At 48.0% G+C, this 21,082-nt stretch overlaps 1 protein-coding gene across 3 annotated transcripts in view; it reads right to left on the bottom strand.

Annotated features, from left to right (window-relative positions):
• Positions 1 to 21,082, bottom strand: part of TOX2 (TOX high mobility group box family member 2) — a 155,697-nt gene that overhangs the window by 93,519 nt on the left and 41,096 nt on the right. The window lies entirely within an intron of this gene.

Here is a 21,082-nt window from a genome sequence, read left to right as displayed (position 1 = left end):
TGACCACACACACATCACTGTTATTGCAATGGGCCATGGTAACATAGCACGTTTATGTTAATTTTTCAGCAAAATAATGAACGAATCACTCCAGTTCAAACAAACCAAACCTGTGCAAAACCACAGATCTACCCAGCAGCAAAGATCACACAAATGAAGTTCTTGCCAAAGTTCCCACTAGATCAATCAGCTTTTAAGAAGCCAATTTCCATCGATGGAAATTTCCAAGATGGGCAGGTCCCATTCAGTCCTCTTCCAGACACCTACATACTCCTTAACCACCAAAGCAAACCTACACCAGCAATGCAGAAAGTCACTCCAGGCCATACACGAGGGGGTCTCTATGCAAAGCCTGATTCCCCATTATGACAGTTTGCTGCTGTTTGCAAACTCTGGCTGCAAGAAGGCACATTTCCCCCCATCTCCTCTTCCCCTGCCTGCTCTGCCAGGACTCTGCCTCCATGGCTGGGCTTTGGGGCTGGGCAGGAGGCAGGGCAGCCTGAGCACAGTGCATTTGCCTGTGCCCCCACGGCTCCTGCAAGCACGCCTGCCCCCTTCACCCGGTTCTGAACTGCTAATTCACTTACTAGGCTACAAAACTCCCATGGAGAACTGCAAAACTCTTCTCGTTAATTAGCTATAGTGGGAGCTTTTCACTTGCTCCGATTCCAAATGAAGGAAAAAAGCCCTCCAGGATTGTCTCTGGCTTGAAGTATGGCTGGGGCAGTTCTCAAGGCTAAGTTCACAAATTAATTATGGCAATAAAATGGGCTACGCCATAAAACACTCCCGAGACAAGGATGAAGGTACCAGCTGTGAATGACACCATCTACTTAGCAAGGGGAAGAGCCAACCCTCTTGCCCTTACAAGCCTGATGATGAATTGAAGATTGTTCACCCCTTGCGTGTCCTCTTGCTCTCCGATATGAAGCTGATACCAGTTATGCCTTCACAGAAATGGGTCGTATTAAGAACAATAAAAGAGAAATCTAAATAAAACCAGGTGAAGATTTTCAGTGTAGATTATTAATTACACTTCCATTTCTCAGAGTGCTACAGGATTAGCTATTAAAGTCAGCAGAGTTAGTAAAGCCAAGCGGGGGTAACACAGCTCTGCTCGGCGTCAAGAGTGCACAGACACCCTCTAATTGCCAAACTATCCTCTGGGATAGCAGAGCAAACCAATTAAAAGCAGCAAAATGAGAGCGGGTATTGTGACACTCATTAACTAATACTGATAGCAGCCGCAGCAGGGTAGAAGGGGATCCCTGTGCAAATGCAGGATTTCGTTAAACCCAGCAGTGAGGCAGGAGCTGCGGGATGCAGAGAGCATCAGCAGCCCTGCGGGCTTGCCGGGACAAGCAGCTCTCCCAGAAGCCAGCCGCGTGCTATCCACTTTAAACTGAATTTCCCTCCACCTGTAAAACGATCGCTGGCATAGCCGGCTCTTGCTAACACCGTTCCAGCTGGAGCTGCTGTGCTTCTAGGCACGGAGACTCAATCAGATCTATGGCCTAAATACCCTCTGCCAACCCGACCAGCCCCAGCAGAGAAGGCTGAATTTGCAGAAGAGGTGGCAGTTTGGTGGAGGTGCTCAGCCCTGCGGCAGCGGGACCCAGGCTCTGCGGGAGAAGCTGGTCTCTGACTTAGCATGGGCAGCAGCATGGTTTTGGGGAGTCAGTATTTTTGGAACAGGCAAAATTATGGTCCTGAGGTCCCACTCCCAAGCTCTTCTTGGGACCACCCCACCAAAAAACCATCAGGTGGATGCGGGAGCCTGAGCAGCCACCCAAGGCTGTGCACTGCCTGGATGGAGGGCCCTTTCTGGTGGTCCGACCTGCAGTGCCAGAGCTTTGCGTCAGGTCAGCTGCGCAGACATGCTGTGTGGCTCTGCGGGACGCTTAAAAGCTATTGCATCTTGAGACTGCACTGAGACGCGGCAGGTGAGCCGCACAGGAGCTTTCCAGCAAGCAGCCCTGAAGAGAGAGAAAATATTCCAGTGGGGAGAGAGTTCTGTCCATGCCTGGAACCAGTCAGAAATTTGCACTGCAGAAATATTTACTTCCACACCAGGAAAGGAAGAGCTCTTTCTTAAGTAAAAGCTTTGCCCCCTGAGAGATTTAAATACACATCCATCCATCCATCCCCCTTCCTCGCACACAAGTGCCTCATTTTTGTCCTGCTCCAGCAGATATTTTGCAGATCTAGACCTTAGTCTAGACCCGTTTGAAACAACTCTTCTCCAGAAAACAAAAGCCACCTGGAAATCTACATTTAGAAAACAAAAAGTATCTTTCACTGGGGAGGTCCAGGGCAGGACAAGCACTCTGCTTTCTCCATATCATGCTGTTTGTCAGAATGTATTTTTTTTATGGCTTTCTACTATTCCCCTACCTCTGCTCCACACTTCCTTGTGCCCTTGATGCCTTCATAATAACTGTAATGAATCCTGCCTTTAAAATTACTGTGCCTCTGATTGCCAGTCTGAGCAGTGAGCCTGAAAATCAAGACTCAAAATGCAATGGAAACTTTGGAACTTCCCCACTGCTGATTGGATTTTTTTTTTTCCTCTCCTCCAGGCTATGAGGGTGCAAACAAATTTATTAGAAATTCTCCCATCAGGATATTTTTTCAATTAGACGTTTGCCACTTATACACCAGCCAGGTAGAGCAGATAAGTAATGTGCTCTCCCTCTTCTCATTATTGTTTCGCTACCGAATGCACTTCAGAACAATCAGCCCCATCATTCCAGGTAGATTTACGGCAGAAACAGACATTTTAATATTTCCCTTTGGTTACAAACGCTTCCTCCCTTTTCGCTTTAGTCTAGCTCCCGGTGCGTGTCAAGCCTCCCAGGCAGTTCCGGACCTGGGTGCATCCATTCATCACCCTCTGTGCCCCAAAAAATTGATCAAACCCGTACTGACTGATGTGTGCATGCGGAGCAGCGGGTATCATTTTCAAGTCCTAGTTTGAAAGGAACATACTCTCGTGCAGTTGTCTTAATCATCCTTTTGCTCTTTTGTAATTATTTAATTTGGCTAATAGAAACAGCCTATTAAAGAAATCAGTGGCTGTGGGTAATTCTCAGCCTCTCCTGCATGAAATGAGTACAAAGCAGAGGTGAGCTGGGATCACTCTCTGCTCACAGCACTTTGCATCCAAGACATGGTGTTCGCTTGAAAACCTGGGAAATGCAAACCCTGCGTTGCCAAGTTGGGAACCTGGGAGAGGTGGGAAGCTGTGATTAATTGCTTTTCCTTCATCTGAGACATTTTCATCTAACTTGCACTGACTTACGTTAGCGATGGTTGCCTACAAGCACAACCAGAATCAAGGACCTCTACTTCAAAAAGGACCCATAAAGCCCCACTTTGCCAAATCATAGAATCATAGAACAGTTTGGGTTGGAAGGGACCTCTAAAGGCCATCTAGTCCAACCCCCCTGCCGTGGGCAGGGACATCTTCAACTAGACCAGGTTGCTCAGAGCCCCGGCCAACCTGACCTGGAAAGTTTCCAGGGATGGGGCATCCACCACCTCTCGGGGCAACCTGTGCCAGTGTTCCACCACCCTCAGCATAAAAAATTTCTTCCTTATATCTAGTCTGAATCTACCCCCCTTTAGTTTAAAACCATTCCCCCTTGTCCTGTCGCAACAGGCCCTGCTAAAAAGTTTGTCCCCATCTTTTTTATAAGCCCCCTTTAAGTACTGAAAGGCTGCAATAAGGTCTCCCTAGAGCCTTCTCTTCTCCAGGCTGAACAACCCCAACTCTCTCAGCCTTTCTTCACAGCAGAGGTGTTCCGTCCCCCTGATCATTTTCGTGTCCCTCCTCTGGACCCGCTCCAACAGGTCCGTGTCTTTCTTATGCTGAGGGCTCCAGAGCTGGACGCAGTGCTCCAGGGGGGGTCTCACCAGAGCAGAATACCATTGTCTCATGTCTCAATGTCTCAAACTTGTCTCATGTAACACACTCAGGACAGAAAGAACTCTACTCACCCAATTTAAAAAACAAAAAAACCTCAGAGGAAACTGCCCAAATTCCTACCAACTCTGGAAACAAAGGCATGCTGTCAAATGAACGCCAGCAAGCTGCCTTCGTCTGCAGGTGACGTGAACTCCAACCCAAAGGAAGGGGCACACAGGTGCGACCCGTTCTCAGGCCACAGGAGGCGACTTCGCCTGGCACCGATGGATAAGCAGACAGACGCTGTCAGTCGCATTCAGACAGGGAGTCCCAAGGAAATGAGGGTGATGGACACAGAGCCTCTGCATCGGACACACTACCGTGTATTTGGGGTCCAAGCAAAAGATACAAGGACAGTTCTAGTCTGCGAGAAAACACTCTCTGAAATTTAGTTTGTCACGGAGAATTTACTCAAAAATACAATTCTTTTACTATGGCTCTTCCAGGGGAGCTGTAGCTGGCACCGCAGTTCTGAAGGCAGAGCGCTGCTGCGCATCCACCAGCCCATACGGGGAGCTGAGCGCAGGCTTTATTCAGATGTTGTTCTAAGAAGCACTTTTTTAATTTTTATTGCTTTTCTAGACTCACTTTGGTTTGTTATTTTTGCGATGCGATGTTATTTTCAAACCTGTAAATGTGCCCAGAGGTCATAGGGGTCCCATGTTAGTAAGATGAAAACGAATAAGAAAAATAAATGCATGCTGCAAGCTGGGACAGACCCCAGAGCAAAGCAGCTGTGTGATCTCCGGCTCTGTGCAAACACAGAGAATAAATGTTTGTTAACTGGGAAGGACCCAGTGGAAAGAAACACAACCTCCTGCCAAGATTCAGAGAAGGTGTTACTTTATCATGGATGGCACTGCCAGCTTGTACAATTTTATTACGAATCTCATCACAACCTTTTATTTCCTGAGAGCCATGAGCTGAGATGAAAACCTCAACTTTGTAAGAAATATGTTGGCAGCACTCATGCCAGGAGTGGCTTCAATGATGCCTGCAAGATCTCAAAAATCTTCCAAACTTCTTATTTCATTTTATTTTAATTTTTTAAGTGTGGTAGGTTTTGGGTTTGTTTTTTTTTTTTTTTCCAGGGGTCTTACCTAAATTTTAACATTCATTGTTGGGAATACTGGAGCAGAGCACCTTAACTGCAAGACCACTGAGGATCTGGAGCTTTTTAAAAGTGGCCTGTTAATGCAAATCCAGTGGTAACTAAAAGCCGTCATCATCAAGGAGCTATTAAACGCCTTGTGAAGAATGAATTGGATGTTTCCAATGATTCCTACTGCTCAGAGGTATAAGCACTTGCCTCTCAGTTTTGCCTCCTTATGCCAGGACACAGGCAGCAGATGCCCTCCCAACTCATGACAACCTCACTTCCAGACTGGGTGCGCTGGCGTTACCACCTTTCACCAGAGGTGCTTGGGATGTAGCTGGTTTCGGTGTCCAGCAAGCTACGCCTCAGCCACCACAGCATCATGACACAGAGTGACCCAGAATAATGCCATGCAACAAATACCTTTAAGTTTTTAGTGAACAGAAGTTGGGAAGAAAACTTGCATAACACAGTCAATGCCATATTTAATACTCCTCATTAATAAAAAAAGTAAAATTATTGTAGTCCGTGTGTGGCTGCCTCCGATGGCGCCCTACCCACCATGTGGAAATGTAACTCCTCTACACAAAAAACTACAAAAACAAAAACTACAGAAGTAGGTTTTTTCCACAATTAATTTTTATCAGGCAAGCATTATTTGAGTGGCATAACCATACTCTGCTGTAACTGCATTTTGGCCATGTTATTTCCAGCCCCACACCCCCACGATGCTGCTCCTGCACAGTGTGAGGCACCCCTGTGCACCAGGCTCAGCCCTATGGGTGCGCTGGGCACCAACACCAAACCCAACGACCCCGACGCTGGCAAGGATCGTCTTTGCCAGCACACATCTCTGCCACATCCCTGGGATGTGAAATACTCGCTTCAGCCCTGCCCCTGTCGGCGCTGCTGCCTGCAGAGCTGCCGCCGTGATTTCCTATAGGAGCAATTTAGCATCACACTTCTTCGGGGAATACATCGCTGAGGTTAGCTTAATCTCTTTAACTGCAGTTTCCCCATTAAGGTCTTTACACAACCTCTGGCCCAAAGTGATCTACTTAGCATTATTTATTTGTCCGCTGAAATGCTTGGATAGCCCCTCAGTTGATCCTGTCAAAGAGGGTCAAAAGTTCAGCAATAGATTTACAACACGCCCCCCCTCCTCCCCCCCCCGGACCCTCATGCGAGGAAAGCTCTGCATCTCCATCCTGGCCACCGCGCGGCTGCCTGGGCTGGCCACGCACTGCAATTTGCTTCAGGATAAATGTCCTTAAAAGAGAGCACGACACCACAGCAGGTGTCAGCGGCAGTACATCCTTTAAAGGGTTGCACAGCCGAGCATCTGCAAGAGTCACCTGGGCTTTACGGGGGCTGGGTCCTCTACACGCAGTCAATATTCTCATGTGTTATTCTAGGGTAAAATCAGATTGATAAAGATGAAGTCTTAAGGCTTAAAACCCTACAGTAAAAAGTGGCTTGGTTGGTTTGTTTGTTTTAAGAACAATTTACAAATAGGATAAAAGCCTAATAACAGTTATTTCTCAAATATACCAGAAGCAGGAAAGCTACCGCAGAGTTGGTGGTGGCAAGGGCTGCCCAAGGTAGATAGGCAGAGACTATCAAGAAACTAAAACCAGGTGGGAAAGACAGAAATGATCCGCACTGGCTTGGACACCGATGGAGTATTCAGTGGTTCCCAAACGGGAGCATCTCCCTTGGAAAGACCCATCTGAGCAGCTCTCACACTGGGATGGCCAGTAGGAAAAAATGTAAAACAAACCAACAAAACCCTAAGGAACCCCCACACCCAAGCGGCATTCACCCATCTGCTCTAAAGCAATGCAAGCTAGCTAGCAGTGCATAGGCTACTGCCTCCGCTCCACAACAAACGGGAGTGGAAGGGGAAGGTGCCAGACCAGCAGGTCGGACTCCCTCAGTGTGAAACCATCTGGAGCTGCAACACACCACTGAGGCAGCAGAGAGAGACCTCAGACGAGGGATGTCATGCCTCGCAGCCCACTTTAGTGTTTGCTGAAGGGTCAACAAGTACCTAGAAAAGGTGAAATGACCTCTCTGGCTGACTTCTCACCAGGTTCCTCAAAAAAAAAAAAGCTCTAAAAACCAAACCCAACTTGTCGTGGGACAAAAGGGAAGGTCCTCTTGGTCACAGCCAGTGAGAAGATACTCATTAGTTTTTAGCAAGAGGAGGATCATGGTCCACGATCCATCTGCACTAAAATCTATCCAGTTCATAATATAAGTGATCTAGAAGGATTCAAGTTTATTAATGAGACAAAAATTATTCAGGCTAGCCAAAACTAAAAGCAACTTTGAATGGCTTTGCATTAAGACTCTCGCAGTACTAAGTGGCAGTGAGGAAATGGAAGATTAAATTTAATGTCAATAAATGCAAAGTAATGCACTGGAGAAAAGCAATCCTAACGATACAGACACGACAATGAGCCTTAAAATAGCTGTTACTGTCCAGAAGAGAAACCGTGCATTCATTCTGGAGAGTTCACTTCCAACTTTTGCTCAGTCCTCAAGAGCTGCCAAAAATGCCATTCAAGTTTTAGAAGCAATTAGGAAAAGAACAAAGAATAAAAGATCAAACATTATTTTACCATCTGTACAGTTAGGAGGAGAGAGGGCAATCGCAGGGAGGATCCAAGGGGTGGCATGGCGTACATGGACGAGGAAAAGAGGTGATAGATATAGAGGGACTCAAGAGAGATGAAGTCATGAGACGAGAACAGGGAACGGCTCTTCTCTGGTTCTCATAACCTAAAACCAAGGAGGCAGACACTGAAATCACTAGCTAGTGGAATTAAACACCTTGCAGAGAAGTTCTTCATACAGAGCCCAACAGCAAAGCCTCTTGCTGCAGGATGCTGTGGCCTAGAAGGATCCAGAATAGCAACTGGACAAATAAGAGAGGAACAGTAAATCCAAACCACTGAGCTCAAGATGACCCTGACCTGGGCTGCTGGAAGCTCCATGGGTATACGTAATCTCATTAGACAGTAGGAAAACATTTTCCAGCACGCGGGTGGTCAAATATTAGACCATGAGGTTGTGGGAACACCACCCCCGGAGGTACTCAGAACTCAGCTGGACCAGGTGCTGCGCAACCTCATCTGGTCGGCCCAGCTTTGCTCGGGGGCTTGGGACACACAGACATCCCTCCCAACCGGCAGTATTTGGTGTTTGGGTGCTTCTGTGATATGTGATCACGCGATGCTTACCGAGGCAGCTGCACGGACCTCCACCCCAAGAGCATCTCCAGCATCCCCTTTTATTTTCCTCCACTCAAGGCTGGAGAGATCTTGAATGCCACCACTATTCAAGTGACAGCACTCATTTATCTAAGACACTGGCTGGTTTTCTGTGAACGCTGCACAGAAAATTATTGTTATTACATTATTTGGGGGGAATAAGGACTTAAACTCATTTACCTGGACCTTTCAGAGCCTGCAGAGGAGTTCAAGCTTTTCACATACACACACAAAAAAATCCGTCCACTGGAAGCTACAGGGAGCAGCAGAATTTAGTCTTAAGACTGACATAGAAATAGATTAATTTTTTTTTCCCATTTCATATTCTAATTACAATTCTTCTCCCCCTACTATTTTCTGTTCTCATTACAGTCTTAAAATTGCTCTGCAAGTTCTGTACCTTATTCTGCTCTTCCTACCATCTTTGTCATGGAAATGAGAAACAGAATGTATAAGCATGAAAATATTGCCGAGATCAAAATTCTGCTTAACCCTTTCACGTGCAACTCCAAAAAGAAGTGAAAGCAGCACAGACCAGCTAATCCTCCATCCAGCCTCCTCTCTTTCTCCCAGCTGCAGCAAGGGAGAAGAATGATGCTCAGAGAAACGCACTATTAATTTAAAGGCCAAAGTTGCTCACGCTTGCACCTCCGGGGTGCATGGAGGAGGGGTTGGGTTTTTTCAACTTAGCAGGTTTTGCCCCTGAGGGCAGATCTTGATCTAATACTCTCTGATCATATTCAGATGATTGTGTTTAGTTTTTAGCTTGCAGCCTGCCAAGCACCCTGATGTAACGCTGGCTGGGAGAGGTGTTGCTTGGTGCTTCGAGCAGCCCCGGTGCAGCGGCTGCACGGGAGATCTCCATCCTCCTCCTCTCCCGCGGTGCAGAGAGCTCACCAGAGCCGCAGCTTCGGCCAGACCAAACCCTTCCCGATTTCTCTCAAAGTCTGGGCATAGATAAGGAAAACAGGCTGCTGGGGAGGTGAGCAGCACCTCCCGACACCCACCCTCCCAGCACACCCCTGCTTTCACCCAGGACCTCTCCAGCCCATTGCTGACCATGCTCAAGGCTGTTTATTTTGCAAGATACGATCACATCGATGTAGCTGCAAGGCTCGGGCATGTACATCACTTCCTTTTCGAAACCAAACAACAAGCACATCCTGCGTTGTTTATCGCACTTACGCAGGTGCTTGAGGAGTTTATCTGCAAAAAAAATAAATATCAGGCCCTTGCTAAGCTGGTCCTTCTCCCGTTAGCAGCTGAATCGCCAGGAGAGCTGACAGCACCAGCTCGCACCGTAAATGCCTGGTGCCCTGTGCATTGTTGAGGAGGGAGGAAGGTAAATGAATGCCGCGCATTTCCTGGCACTGGGCTGGCGCGTAGACGGTCTGAAACAAATACAGTAAGTGATAATGACACTTAACTGCACTGCCAGCTTCACCAGTAACACTTGCAAGTCACAGGAAACGAAGAGAGGCAGAAAACGTACAAAGATCTGAAAGAAGCTGCGGAGGCTCTGTGCAAGAACTGTGCCAGCGTCAAAGGCACCCAGAAACATTGTTTTTTGCAAGATAAAACCTCAGGGCTGAGATAAAAATAGAGCTTATACCTGTCTGCCTCGGTGGCAGCTACCAGCGTGGCTCTGCTCTGGAAGTCTGTTATGGAGATGCTGATTTCGATACGAGAACAGCAGCCCTCGCTGCAACCAGAGGTATCACTGAAGAGGGGTGACAACGCGGCCACCGGCACCAGAATATCTAAGGAAGCAAAGGGAGCGGTCGGGAAGAAAGAAACTTAAGCCAGGAAGTTTTCCCATCCTATAATTCCGAGGAGGGTTTGTCCCCTTGGCGCAGGGAGCGAGCAGGGACCCTGCGTGGGCAGTGACGTTTGGACACACACCTAAGCCCAGGGCTGAAAGCAAACACCTGGATTGAACAAAAGCAATTGACTGGTGAGGAGAAGTGCTGTGTGAGCAAGCAAAGGAAGCAGCTGTTGCCACAGCAGCCCCGCCTGAGCAGTCGCTGTGGTTACGCTGGGTTTGACGTACGCGCACGGTGCGGGGAATAATTTTGGAAATCTCTATTTATCTTTTCTCAACTGCAGAGTAAATAAATAAATAAGTACACGAGCGCGCGTCGCAGAGAGGAAGAGATCTGTCAGAGGAGCGATGCAAAGATTGCTTACAGCTATTAACTTTTTAAGACTGTCTATGATGCTTCTGATCCAGATGCCTTGTTGACAGCTGTACAGGTTAACAGCCTGGCTCCCAAATATCTCCTAACTCACTCCAATAATTCACAAAAAATCACAGGTGCTGCTCAATTGCCATTCAAGAAGAAAACCAGTAACTTTAATTCTCTCTACAGCCACCGTTCCTTCAGCAAAGCCAGTCCGAAGCACAGCCCAGAGCACCTGCTATTCACCTGCAAGCACCGCCGGGTACTTCGCTAAACATTTGAAGCTTTGCCCCATTAGCGAGAGCAAAAGTACATCTCTGCCCCCCCGGAATTCAAGATCATGGTTTTTTCCTTCTGTTGCAAAGCATAAGGGAGAAGAATAATCGATTTTCAAGACAACTTTGGTGAGAATGGGGAGCCTTATGCAAAAACAGCTAGTCAGGAGGGGAAAAAAAAAATCAGAGCGCTTCCATGCTAGTCATTTAGAGAATAGTTTCCAACACACAAATGTTTGGCACCGGTGAAAACCTGCCTTCTGTGGTTCTGCACTCAACTGTGTATGCAAATAACTCTCGCAGCGGTACATAGTATGACTTGCAAAAAAAATGGGCTGACAAAGTACAATCCATTTCAGTTTTACCTTAGGCGTTTGGACATGTTCATGATTAAAAAAAAACCTAATGAAAAGCGAGATATCCTTTAAATAAAAAAACAACCAACCCAAAAACCCAAATCCAAGGATGATCGGAAGGTAATTTCTGAAATTACATCCTAGAAGTCTGGGAGAGCCTTCACTGCCCACTTTTCATACAGCTGTATAGCACTCGGCATTTTTCTCTCTCTTATTTGGCCCTGTCTTATTTAAATCATAGACTCCATGTGCATCTTCTGTTAAGTGATCACCTAACTAGATCCTAATCCTAGCGAGAGTCAGGAAGGTCCAATGTAAACAAATAATAAAGAATAATGCAGCACACAGCTTCCCGTATCAGAGAACCGGCTTTTATCCCACCAGCATCACAACCCTGTTATTCTTTCTAAACCCACACAATCAAATTGACGGGACCGCTCACAACCTCAGTGTGTATTTTGACACACACAGGACAACGGTGAGCTTGTCCCGGCACCCTTGGTCACTGCACCACAGGAAAGATGCGCCAGGGGAACCCAAACCCCCACGCCGAGACCGTCGGGGAGCAGAGGGAGTTTACCCAAACCTCTTCAGATGAAAGCCTCTTGAAGGTGGGCCAGATTTCAGATCCCTACTCTGCCAGAAGGAGCGTCATCTCCAGCACATGGGCCTCCTTTTGACTATGCTGATGATTCTGCCTTCTAACAAATATTGCAATTATCCTCTTAAACAAAGAGCGACGAGCCCCCCAAGCCATTCCAATAGCCTGCGCTGCACCCAGGGGACCCCACTGCCACCCACAGCCCCCATCCATCATCCCCTCCAGCAGCGGAAGCAAAGGAGCAACACGGGATTTTCATCACCAGAGGATTTGCCGTTGAGGCATCATTGTGGGGCCAAGCAGACGGGGGCCACACAGCCAGGCACTGCCCCAGAGGCTGCAAGCCGAGCAAGCCATTTGGGGAAAATACTCCAAAAGCCTTAAAATCCTGACCTCTGCAGAAAAAACAGTTTTACTGGAAGCTTGGTGCAAGGAGCAGTTGAAATACACCCCCAAGCAGCAACGGGCAGCTGCAGGGCTGGGAGGGGGAGCTCTGCCCTTGGCGGCGACCCAAGCAGCGTGCTGCGGGGTCGGGTTAAATAACCCAGCCCCCGGGGGCTGCTCTGACTGTGCAGCCCCACGACCGTGAGAACAGCAAAACCCCGCGAGGCGGCAGTTGCGGCGGGTCGGGAGCAGGGTTGTGAACACGCAGATGCGCTTGGGGCACGGGCGCTCATCGCCGCTGCCAAGTCAGAGGCTGGAGCCAAAATCCGCCGGCTGAAAGGTCACAGGGAGACAACTCAGAGTTGTACGCAGGTGTTGCACGCGTGAAGCTGCGAACGCAGCACCACTGTTGCGACTTCACACGCCGGAGGCTCAAGACATGCAAACCCATGCTTTTACAGAAGCTGAAGCTCAGCAACATTTCACACGGGCAATAAATGACATCGGAAAGGTACCTCCACCGGCAGCATTACCACATCCTTGTACGTCCTATTTTATGAAGTGCTGAGTTAGGTTTGTCAGAGCTGTTGGGCTGCATTTCCAGGGGGTTGTGCACGTAAAGCCCCGCCACCGCATCGCCCTGACCTCGATCCCCTACCGGGTCCATGTGTCATATCCAAAGCCGGTACCGCTTCATTCCCAACCTCAACTCCTGGTTATTAAAAAAACCCAACAAACCATCCCTCCCAAGCACTTCTACTTTCAGTTGCTCTTCTTTTTTTTTTTTTCTTTTGAGACCTCTCTCTGTTCATCTTATTAATCTTTCCAGCAAATTTTACTGTCACGTAACTTTTTTTCATTAAGGTGAGAAGGCAGTTCATGCTTACTGCAGCCAAGCCGGCCTCAAGTTTACTTCTTAAAATATACACCTCAGCATTGAAAATTCTCAACGTCTTAAAAAGACAGTTGAAAACTCATTAAAATTAATGACACTAATCAGAAAGAGGCACCTCTGATTATTATTATGCCCGTGCCTCACTGTAAATAATTGAATAGAGATATTATTATTGCCATTATTACTATTATTAACCCTAACAAGAAGTTTAAAGCATGTTGATGAGAGAGAAAAAGCAGTTTTGCCCTACTAATTAATGACTTAAATAAACAAAGGGAGTCTTCCTGATTTTAGCAAAGTCCTGCCTTTTTCCAAGCAGTTAAAAGCAAGACTGACAGCTTTATAGATAGGGAAATGGGCAGATAAGATAAACACGCACAATACAAACTTGTCCAAAGCTTTTACAGTCTTTCTCTGCACCACTTCCAGCTCATTAAATTACAGTATTACTATAGATTTGCAGCAAAATTATCTTTTATCTCGGCTTCTTTTAAAGCTATTTGGCATTTGCTAGTATTTTCTATTATAAATCTAATTGCAGATTCCAAACAGACAAGGGCTCATTAAGCCTTAATTATGCACATGTTGTTTTCAACAAACATTTTCATTTGGACTGCTGTGAGCTGTAATTGTTCAGAAGGCACCGCAGCCTCCGATTACCCACTTTCCCGGGATGGCAAAAGCTACTTTCAAGTAGGTCACGGCTCGGCTGAACAAACGATTTGCAACCTGTGGAGTTTGGGTTGTGCCGCTCCGGTGGGAACGGTGGCAGGGCAGCATCGCCGGACGCCAGGGAGCCGGCAGAAGCAGCCGGGATGCCCCCCCGTGCCGGTACTTGCCCATGCTGAGCCCTGCTTGTGGGGTTAACCGTGCCTGGCTTGGGCAGGTGGAGGGGAGCAGAGGGGAGCCCTGGGCACAGGATGGGAAACGGGGCACAGCCATCCTTCCCGGGGAGCAAAGCCAGCGGGCACGATGTGCTAACAACACCTAGAGGTGCTTTTCGCCTTCGGCCATGGCTGGGAAGAGGAACTCCTGCTCGGGTACCTCCAAAGATGCTGCCACCTCGGCCCAGCATCTCTGCATGTTCTGCCTAACAGCTGGTCTCCAGCCCAACACCAACCCTAGGTCCTCGTCCAGCCACATTGCGCAGCGTCACCACAAGCACCACAGGACGAATACGTTTCAGTCCATCCAAAACTCTATGGGGGTGGGAGGTAGCCCTTTCCACTTCTTGTTGGAGCCACAGTTATGTTTGCACTCTGAAATAAGAAGTAACTCACACAAACAGCCGAGCTTTTATTAGAAGTTCAGGCTTCCTTCTAACAGCACGAAAGCTGCATCTGCTCAGACTGCAGCAGTGTTAAGAGAGCAGGCATAAGCTGCAGAACGACAACAACAAGGTCTTGGGTCCTTCCAGCCTCGATCCTTCCAACTTCACCTACCCACCTACCACCGGGCTGTGGTGCCCAGGTGAGCAGAACATGGCTCTGCCCCATCCCATCTCTCCAGTGAAGAGTCATTGCGTGCAAAGCTCACCAGCCTCCCCTGAGCCTCTTTAGGGGAGAAAAAGCTCCTTCTAATAAATAATTTCCCATCTCATTAAGGGTTAGGGCTCCAAAGGTAGGCTGGTGGTGCTGGCTGCTGCCGGACCCAGGAGTTCGGCAGGTTTTAGCGCTGCTGGAAACAGCAAGGTGCTAATACAATCGGTGTTGCAACTTCCAGTTGGCCAGGTATCCAATATACTATCTCAGGACAAGAGAGGTGGCCAGAAAAGGCCTCATTACATTAAGAAATTAGTATCCCTCCTCTTCACGTTTCTTTCTCTCTTCTCAGCGTAGGAGATGACAAATTGTCTGCCATGTCCCAAAGACTCCTCATGTTGCACTGTTAGAAGGAAAATGTGTCAGAGTGAGCATGAAATCTTATGGCCTTGCCTTTGAAAAAGACAACTTTTCAAGCAATAGTTTGACCTAGAAAGGTTTTCTAGGTCATTCTGACTTGGCATGTATATGTCTGACCTACTAAATCTAACACAATAAAATTACCAAGTTCGCTTCAACTTGTCGATGTCAGATCATTCATAAATTCAGATGCACTATTTACAAAACTGCTATTCATATATTCACAAATAAGGTCTCGCTAGGCTCCTTCTGGCAGGGAAGATATTTGCCCTGTTCAGCATTAACTCATGCTGACAAAGGGAAAATGTAAAAGCTCCCTTGACAAGCTGAGTTCCCATCCTTGCCTTTTCTCACACAGCCCTTACCCTCAAATCACGCAGGATTTATGGCTGCGCTACCCCTTCCACTGCTGCTGAAATTCCCCAAGCTGGCCTGCTGCCGGCTTTGCCATGGGGTGGGAACCCCAAAGGCCTGGCCATTCTCGTTTGTAGGGGTGCAGCCCACTAACCAGCACAGCTGCACTAACAAAGCAAAGGGAGACGTTAGCCGCTATCAAGATCCTCGTGCTCCAGCACCCTGCATCCCTCCTGCAAAGCCACAGGCATGGCGGTGACACCGGAGCTGCCACTGGAATGGCCCTGAAGAGTCCAACACGGACTTTGCGAGAGGAAGAAACGCTCGTGCTCAGCCCGCTGGGACGCACAGGGGAGATGCACCTCGGTGGTGGTAGCTGCAATCACTTGCCTGCTCTGGCTGGCAGTCGTGATTCCTGACACCAAAGGGTTTTCTTAAATCCACTTTAATATTTATTAATTCTCGTACATAATCCAGGCAATGCCTGTTAAAGGAATGATTGTGAGAGGTATTATGGAGTATTGCTCTCCATGTTCGTGTGGGTCTGGTTGTCGGAGCAGCTGCCTGCACGGGCTTTATCCTCGGCCTCCTGCAGAGGAGCAAAGATCATCTGAAGAACCAAAGGGACTCCGGGGCCGGGTCCTTGCAAGCAGCCCTCCTTGTCGTTACGCACTTCCCACCGGCACACTTGAGGGGTGCTGTGCACTGATCCACAGGTGCTTTCCCTCCAGATAAGCATGCTTTCAGCCCTGGAACGGATCCTGGCCCCGAGCACACTTGCAGCCAACACCTTCAAACAGAGGCTGTAAGGCCAGGTACCATGAAAAGCCTGAGGAGCTGGGTACGTAGTCCCACTGCACACCTCCCAGGCTGTCCACCCCATTTGCACCAGCTGGGTTGAGCAGCAGTTACTGTCCCATAACTGGTGTGTTCATGGCACTGCCCCACCCCAGCCAGGCACCAGAAAGACTTTACCAGGCACTGCACAAGGGGATAAACCCTTCTGCAAAGAGCTCATGCTCTCATTTTTGAGACTCATTCTTAACTGCTGGTCAAAACCAGGACAGCCAAGGTGACTAGGTATGCCAGCACGGGGCACAAACAGCAGCATTTCCCTCTTCCTTGGTTGCAATTTCTTCCCGAGCCACAGGATCAGGAGTGTATCTCCAAAGGCACAAACAGCTCAGGAAGGCTGGACCCACCGACCAAAGAGCTCACAAAGCAGCAGTTATCTGCACAGTGTTGCCATGAAGCATGGCCTTGGGCAAGAAGTTGCCGACAAGGTCAAGGCATGGGTAGGAGAAGCCATTTTTCCTTCCCTGCCATAGCAGTGTGGGAGGAGAGGGACCCTCTTACACACGCCACCCCACAGGCGTGTGAATGTAGAGGTAGGACCGTGCCGATGGGGACAACCAGTAGAGCTGCACCTAGTCCTGCTGCCTCCCGAACTGTTGCGATGCCCATCAAGGGCACACGAGGGATGGGTACCACCTCACAGGCTTCCCCAGCCCGGCTGGGCTGCTCAAAGCCTGGTGAGGGGTTTCATGGTCCTTCTGCAGCAGGGAAGGATGCACTGTTAGAACAGATCAAGACATTAGACTTCCAGACCCAGGGTTTTAATGGGATGATACGCGAGTTCAGCTTTGATGTCTCCTGAGATCTTTTTGAACAACATGTTTCCAGAGACTGGGACCCTCTGCTCAGGTCCTCACAGCGCCTAAGTCAGACACCTAAAAAGTCACATTTACTAGCTAACAAGATTGTTCTCTCATGCTTTCTCCAAAAGCATTTAGTGGGGGAAGTGATTTCCACCAAACACTCTGCATCCCAATTCTGGAAGTCACACCAAGATTTCAGGCTCTCCAGTGGATATGTTTCATTTATATTTCAGCTGCACCTCTAAGAGATACCATTTTTTTTCCACTTTCAAATTTTTCATAACTGTTAAGAGAAAGAATCCTCCTTGTTCTGAACCCACAGGGAGCTGCAGGAATTACACCAGTGCCACGTGCTATGTGGTACAAGAGCTGCAGACTCTGCTTCGGTTAAACTCCATCACATCAATGAAGGTTTTCTTTATCTGAGTTTGTATTATAAAGATTTAAGCATCCTGGAGAGATGAAAACACTTAATTTTTTACTGCCTGGCCATAATCTCTTGTTTCCCTCGGTTGCCCTGCAACCTGTCCCTCTGCAATCCTCTAACATTACACACGCAGCGTTTTCTCCACCTGCTAATTACAGGCTCCATTGTGCCAGATAATTCAGCCCCAGCGAGGCTGCAGGGTGGTTATGTATCACCAGGCCATGTTTCGTTGTTGACTACAAAAACAGAAGAATTAATCACCTTCTCTAGTTGGTAAGTGGGACCAGACACTTGTGTGCTCGTTGGAAAGGAAAACAAGTTTGGTTCCTTTAAACAAAACATAATGAACCTCCCAAAGAGCAGAAAACTCATAGTCTGTATTTCGTGAAAAACAGTATATTAATATATTAAGTGTAAAAATATATATCTAAATCTTTCCAAGTCATAGCAGAAACAACATGCAACATGGTTGGATCTGAAGGACGCTGCAAGTGCTGACGCAGACAACCCCCAAGCAAACTCTTCATGTGCAAATCGTGTTTACCTTCGCTGCCCACTGGGGCTGTAGATTCAGTCTGAGTGGAGATATTTACTGCAGGCAGCACAGAAACCAACATTTTGCTACATGCCCTCCATCCATCCATCCATCTCTTGGGTGTCAGAGCAGCTGGGACATGCTGCCCACCAACCCCTGCCTGCACCTGACAGCCCCCTGACCCAGCACAACACCTGAGTGTATTTAATTACTTTCCTCTGAATTCAGAAATTAGGCTCCCTGTCTCCCTCCTGGGGAGTTCCCGCTCTCCCACCACCACTAAACCACAGTCCGATCAGCCAGCAAAGAGGATGGCATCAGTCGCGCCGCTCTGCTCCGAGGCTTCCCGGCTGGGGTCTCCAATGATGTTGGTGGAGAAGGACCGGGGCAGCCTCCGCACGGCACCGGGGCACAGAATCTCTGAATTCAGACCACCCACCCCCAACATCCCATCGGGACAAGATGTACGGAAGCATTTTACCAACAGCTTAAACTCCAGCTTATGCCACAGCGAGATCATCTTTAGCTTTTTCTCTCCGAGCACAGCACTCGAGCTACTGGATCAAAGCAACAGGGAAACACCAATGCCAGCATCTCCAGCCCAAGGCATATACCAGAGCCAAGCCCTGCTGTGAAATGCTGGAGACTTCAGCCTGGAGAAAAGAGCATGCGCTGTAACACATCCACCGTGAGCAGGAAAGTGGGAGGACTGAGAGCCAAGCCACGGAGCAGCACAACCCGGGCATGCAGGAGGCATGCCAGGAGGAAGAAGCTTTCACAGAAGACCTTGCTGGGACTGCAGGAGACATGGGGAATGCAAAAAGTCTGAATGAGCTTGTTTGCAGCAGCCTTCTTACCCCCTGCCTCCCAAAGCATGGAGGAGATACCTGTATTAACTTCTTTTTAAGTACTAAAGAGATGGTCAGGGATGAGATAGAAGAAGAGGGGATGGACTGGATAATTCCCAAGGATACGTGTCTCCACTCGCTGCTGGAGCCACAGCAGCTGATTTGTTCTTCACATGATGCCCAGCCCCAACAGCCCAGGAGGGCTTGAGCCAGTGAGAAATAAAGAAAAAAATTTCTAGTGGGCATTACCTCTGTATCAGGCCCAGCAACAAGCACCGAGCGAGGCTCCTATATGCACAACTCATGGATGATCTCAAAGAACAACTAAAGAACAGGGTAAAACACAGCAGGCAGCAGAGCCGTTGAGGAGGTCAGTCTATCTTCCCCCAGAGAAGGTGAGCACCGATTTGTTCAGTCTGCAGATACATGAGGGTTAAGACATTGGCTCCTTCACCTGCCAGACAAAGGTAAAGCAGTGTCTGGTTGCTAGAAGTTGAAACCCATGAATGTTATTGCCCAACAGTGCCAAAGGACCCTATAAAATGTCACAGGCACGAAATCACCAGCAAAATCAGGGGCTCTGAAGAAGAGCTCTGGGTTGGCAAATGCTACCTCTGTCCCTAAGACAGACTTGGAAAGCAAACCTGCAAATCGGGACAACTTAAGCCTTATCGTAGGGTGAGGATGACTGGTGACAACGAAACAGACCCAGAGGACGTGTAAGAGATTACGATGGTCCCATGCTGCAGCAAAACAGCACGGTGCTTCCAGGAGGGGAAACGGCACTTCTCCTGCAGCTCGCCCTCAGTGACTGAGGGTTACAGGAGAACCGGCTGCTCAGGCGTGTCGACGCTTTCCAAGGTTTCTTCTCAGAGCTCTCTACAAAGAAAGATGTAAAGCTTTGAACCTACCTCGATTCGAGGTTCAACCCATTTCAATAAAGGTGCATTTTCTTTGCACCAACTTCCACCGGCGTGGATGCTCTCAACTGAAATTTCATTTAAATACAGTTGTTCTGTGAGGAACTGACTTAAGCTTAAATTAATATGACTGATCTCAACTGCGTGAAGAGTTTCCATACTGAGCTGTGCTTCGGTTTAACCAAACTGGGGGTTAGATGTGGGTGATGCTGTATGCAGACCCGACGCTGCTGAGGGCCATGAAAAGACTAAGCACGCGACTCGTTTTCCAAGATGGAAATAATTAACAACACACCAACAGAAGTATTTAACCAGGTCTCCTGTTGCTTAATATCTTTATTAATGACCTGGAAACTAGGCTGCACGGTGAAACAAAGTTTGCAGATGAAAAGAACATTATTTAGGTTAATTACAAACGAGGAAGTCTTGGGAATTTCAGAGCCACCTAACCAAGCAGAAGACAACGTCAGAGCAGGAGAAACCCTACGCTGACAAATGCGGAACAGTCCATGCAGGAAGGAGCGGTTTGAAGTCATTCTAGACTTCAGCAGGGTTTAAATTAACTGAACATTAAGCGATAAGACCAACTATCATGTCAACTGCCCCATGCAAACCTCTACTGAAAGCACAACAATATCAAAATGATAGAGTGCAAAAATAACAGGTCAGGAAATAATAGAGAAAATACTGTAATGTTGTTATCCAAACTGTCAGCACACGCTTGCTTCAGGTGCTGAATTCAACTCCACTCACCCCTTCTCAGAGGAGAGAGGTGGGAAAACAAGGGTGGAAAGATGGGAAACCAAGGCCCTGGGGCAAGAGAGGACTTTTGAAACACAGAGATGTTTCATGGAAGAAAAATGGAAAAGACCCTGTTTTGTCAAAAAAGGAGGTGGAAGAGACCTGATAACGACACACAAAATCATTAATTTTGGCAAACCGTTCGATGCTGGGATGCGAGTCCCCAGCCTAGGGGCTGTTCCCATGCTCCCCCGGGAAAGCGCAGCAGTGGGTGCTGGCCGGGCCCCCCAGCACGCAGGGAAAAACTACTCTAATGTCACTCGAAATGGGCTCATTTAGAGGTTATTGGGGCTCATTTAGAGGTTATTAGTTTCCTCACACGTAAAACATGGATAACCGCGCTCATCTGCAGCACAGCAATGAGACCTTTTGTGATGCTCCTGCGAGGAGCGAAGCATGCGCGCCTGCTGGAAGGAGAAACCCTCTGCAAAGAAAACCATGTCCTGCCATTTCAGTTTCGTATCTCCAAATAACAAATTTTGTAATGCAGATGCAGCTCCCGCTTGGGGCTGGGTCAGAGGCGTTATTCATAGTGAAACAAATCAAGGCTTTGATCACTGAAAGCAGAATTTCACAGCATGCCAGGCTAAAAAAATACTTATATCTCTC

This window comes from Aptenodytes patagonicus, chromosome 14 (genome assembly GCF_965638725.1).
Source record: "Aptenodytes patagonicus chromosome 14, bAptPat1.pri.cur, whole genome shotgun sequence".
Classification (NCBI taxonomy): Eukaryota; Metazoa; Chordata; class Aves; order Sphenisciformes; family Spheniscidae; genus Aptenodytes; species Aptenodytes patagonicus.
Note: the sequence above shows the minus strand (reverse complement) of the source record. Positions and strands in the feature narration are given on the sequence as shown.